The sequence below is a fragment of the Eulemur rufifrons genome, chromosome 20 (assembly GCF_041146395.1).
Source record: "Eulemur rufifrons isolate Redbay chromosome 20, OSU_ERuf_1, whole genome shotgun sequence".
NCBI classification, from domain to species: Eukaryota; Metazoa; Chordata; class Mammalia; order Primates; family Lemuridae; genus Eulemur; species Eulemur rufifrons.
The window spans coordinates 44,532,266-44,536,825 of record NC_091002.1 but is presented as its reverse complement, the minus strand read 5'-3'; the positions used below and the strand labels follow the sequence as shown (position 1 = coordinate 44,536,825).

General features: G+C 45.5%; 1 pseudogene; it reads right to left on the bottom strand.

The window, feature by feature from the left end:
• Nucleotides 1-2,075: 2,075 nt before the first annotated feature.
• Nucleotides 2,076-2,468, bottom strand: LOC138400921 (peptidyl-prolyl cis-trans isomerase A pseudogene; annotated as a pseudogene).
• Nucleotides 2,469-4,560: the final 2,092 nt, after the last annotated feature.

The window sequence follows — 4,560 nt, the reverse complement described above, 5'->3', positions numbered from 1 at the left end:
GGGCTGGGAACATTTGGCAATGTCTGGAGACATTTTTGGTTGTCACGATTTAGGGGGAGGTGCTATAGGCATCCAATGGGCAGGAACCAGGGATGCTGGTGAACATCCCACACGTATCCTACAAATATCCTCCAGGACAGCTGCCACAACTGAGAATTATCTGGCTCCAAATGTCAATACTGCTGAGGGTTAGAAACCCTCAGTTAGGGAAGCAAAATAGTTTATTGACTTTGGTGTCAGATAAACCTGGTTTAAACCAAGGTTTCCCAAAGTTGGCGCTATTGACATTTGGGCCGGATGATTCTTTGCCGTGGGGTGGAGGCTGTCCTGTGCATTGTAGGGTGTTTAGCAGCATCTCTGGACTCTACCCAGCGGGCACTAGCAGCACCCCAGCCCCCACCCCGCAAGGCACGACAACCAAAAATGTCTCCAGACCATGCACGTGTCCCCTAGTTGAGAACCACTAGTTTAAACTACGAGTTGCTTACTTGATGGTTTGGTCATTTTGAACCTGCTGTTGACCATTTGGAAGCATCAGTTGTCTAACCTTCAAACAGAGGGTAAAAGAATGCAACTTTCAGTGATGCTGTCTGGATTAAGTGGGTGGAATGAGGTGACGTGTGTAAGTTCTCAGAACAGTTTCTAGCACATATTGATTCTGGGAGATATTCTTAAAGCAGTTGGCAGTCTCGAAGAAAAAACTCTGAAAGAAAGGGCATGGAATTTGTTGAGGCCCTACCTTAAGCTAGGTGGGCATTCTTGCCCAGGCTTGTAGGGAGGGTGGATAGGGAAGCTAAGACTCAGAAAAAATATATATGATCCACGCAAGGTGCCCTGTCCCTGAAGTGCTGAGGCTGAAATTCTAGCACTGCAAGGTCTAAATATTATATACTTTTCACAAAGAGGCAACACATCTTGCTGTATGCCTTTCTCTATGATCCTTGGGCAAATTATTGCACCTTTGTAGGCCTTTGTTTTCTCGTCTGTAAAATGGGGCTAAGAATGTGTGTGGTAAGGAGTTAGATCGGTAAGCCCTTGATAGCTGGCTCAAAGCAGGGAATCAAGTTACTACTGTGAAATGTAGGCATTATTATTTGCATTCTATGCTCTTAACGTTGCATCATGTTGCTCCTGAAGTCCTGACTATAAATTGGAGACTTAATTTTTTGAACTAAACATCAGTATATTCAGGGGTGATTAAAATAAGTATATTTTACAAGTGAATAAATAGGGTTTTGTTCTCCCCCTTCCGCCCAGCATTGCTTCCTATCCTTTGGACTCTAGATTGTTAGGAGAAAAGCCCAGCCTTTGAAAATGAATCCTGCGCAGGTGGTAAACGAGAGGGCTGGCTGGCGGGTGTGTACGCGGTGCTGGAAGTCAATTTATTCTAACTCAGAGGCTGCTTAAGGTTGGGGGTGTCGTATGTGGGTATATGTTTGAAATTGGATCCGCAGGGGGTGGTTCTGAGATTTTTCAACTTCATTCTTCTTGAGAAGGTGTTGAGAAGGTATAAATTGCTGTGAGTTTTTCTTTTTGTCTTATTCCTAAGCAACCACCTCTTCTTTCCTTTAAAGCCACATGGATCTAGTAAGAATCATTTTTGTGCCCTCCTAACACCGGTGAGACCAAGAGCGGAAATATCATAAGAGATGAGAGGAGGGGTTTGCAATCCGTCTCCTTAACCATTCATTCCCCACAACTGTCCCTTGGAGAGTTTGGGTCACTGAATTCACACACTTCCATCTTCCTTGGCAGACGTGTGCTTGCTTTGTGAATGTGAGAATTTCATTGTTATTTACTTTTATTTCATCATCATAGACTTAGCTCTGCGATCCAGCTAGACATGGGGGGGGGGGAGGAATAAGGAAAATACGGACTCCAAAGACCTGCAGCAAGAGCACACTGAGCAAATGGGGAGGAGGGTGCTGTCCTGAGCTGCAGAAGGAATGGTCTGGCGGTTAAGACAAAACATTCGTCGAATTTATGAGTTGCCCACAGTTGGTCATGGTGATCTTACTGGTCTTGCCATTCCTGGGCCCAAAGCACTCCAGGGCTTCCGTGATGCTCATGCACTCTTACACCTTGCCACAGACCACACGCTTGCCACCCAGCCACTCAGTCCTGGCCATGCTGATGAAGAACGGGGAACCGTCTGTGTTGGATCCAACATTTGCCATGGAGATGCCAGGACCTGTATGCTTCAGCATGAAGTTCTCATTATCAAATTTCTCCCTGTGGATGCACTTTGGGCCGGTGCCATTATGGTGTGTGAAGTCACCACCCTGGCACATAAACCTTGGAATAATTCTGTGAAAGCAGGAACCCTTATAACCAAATTCTTTCTCTCCAGTGCTCAGAGCATGAAAGTTTTCTGCTGTCTTTGGAAATTTGTCTGCAAACAGCTTGAAGGAGATGAAGTCCAAGGCCTTGCCGTGCATGGTGATGTTGAATACTGCAGGGTTGACCATGGCTGATGGGTGGGTCTGCATGGCAGCATCTCAGACTTGACTTTTTCAGTGGAGACAGGGGTCTTATTCTCTGTTCCATCTTCTGCCAAATCTAGCTCAGTATCTGATATTTAGTAAGGAGGTGTTCAATAAGTGTTTGTTGAATGACTCAATGGGGGTAAGAGAATCAAGAAATTGTACATCATTCTAGAGAAAGGGCCCCAAGTTTAAACCAGAATTTCCCAAATTGGTTTCCATGGAAATATAGCTCTGGGGGGATGCCAACAGGTGTTAGGTAAAGAAATCGTTGTGTAGTCAATTGTGCTTGGGTGAGATGGGTTAAACAAGACTCTACTACAGACCATTGCATAGTCTGTCTTTTCTTATGGTAATGGGTAATCCAAACTCCAAGCGTGGACTATATAGCATGTGGCATTTACAAAACTTATTGTGCCCCATAAGCTTATTTTCAAAGAAGGTCTCATGATATTGGTGTTCTGATGAGTCAATTTGTGAAACTTTTCTCTAAGAGGCTGACTCACCTCTGGGTCATGGATTGCTTTGCTATTTTTCTCAGGCTGGAATGTTCTTGCCCAGATATCTGGACAACTCGCTCTATTACCTTTTCCATCTCCTCTGGGAGGCCTTCCCTGACTGCCCTATTTCAAACTGAGCCGTTCTCTGTGACTGGCAGTCCCTGATCTCCCTCTCTGCCATAGCAGACACTTGATTCTTTCTGCACCCTAAACATATTGTATGCTTTACTTTCTGTACTTTCTTTCCCTCCAGAGTGTGAGCTGCAAGAGGGCAGGATTTATATCCCTCTCATACATTCCTGTATAGAGCAGTGCCTGCCACTTGGTGGACACTTGATAAATTTTAGTTGAACAACGAATGAATAAATTTCTGAATTCCTGCTTTGTACATGGGGCAGAGACAGAGAGGGACTAAGTGAGCAGAGGGTTACTGGGTGATTACGTCAGCCATCAGGCTTGGCAGGACATATTAGGAGATCAGCAGTGTGGTGTCACACAGGCCCTGGGATGGTGTGCATCAACAAATGACAACAAAGTCACTTAGCGTGAGATACCCCTTCTGCCCAGCAGGGCAGTGAGCGTGGATTAGTTCTCATCCATTGACACTCTGATTCTCTTTAGGATTATAACCAGAACACAGCAATGAGTGATTTTTTTGTTGACTGCCCACTGCAGAGAGGGCCTGTGGTTAAGGACCCTGAAACCTTGGTTCAGATAAATACTGGCTTTGCTCTTTAGAAAGTGGGCAGACTTAGACATGATGTTTAACACCTCTATGCCTCACTTTTCTCAGCTGTAAAGTGGGCATAGTGATAATGGACTCTCCACTGAAGGCGGTTGTGAGGGTGAGATATTTATATAAAGAATTGAGTGCAGTGTCGAACACACAGCAGAAACTCAACACATGATGGCTATTACATTATTATTATTAACACAAACCTTATCTCTCATCCTCACAGCAACCCTCCAAAGTAGATCCCTCCATTTTGCAGATGAAGAAATGAAGGTCCAAAGAGTATAAGTGGCTTCCCGAAAGTCTGGCAGTTAGTAAGGATAGTCCAGATCTGAGCTCATGTTTGCTGGACCCCAGAGCCCACCCAGATGCTTCTCACCCCTCACCAGCTACCTGTCTGAGACAGTGCAATGGGGAGATGAGGCTACAAGTAGAACAAAACAACATGGCATGTGAAACAGCTTAAAGCCCTGAAATAATTCCCTCCTCCTCTGATTCTAACGGTTAGCTACAGCTTCCCAATGCCTCTAGATTTTACTCAAGTTGTTATTCACCCAGCAAGATCTGCTTCATGGCACAAGATGGCTCATCCTCTGGGAGAAAGACAGGAGCTGAATGGAGGAAGCTGGGGGAGAGACGGGGACGGGCCCAGATATTCATACTCTGGTTTTAGAGTTGGTCAGAGGGCCTCACCCACCAAACACCATCCTAGCCACACTCACACCCTCCTGTGTGCCTGCCTTACTGTTGCTGCCACTGGGGCCTGGATGGATCTTGGAAGAAGTAGGAAGGAGAAGACTTCAGGTTCCTCTCCTTGAGAACCTGGGAGTGCCTAACTTTTGGT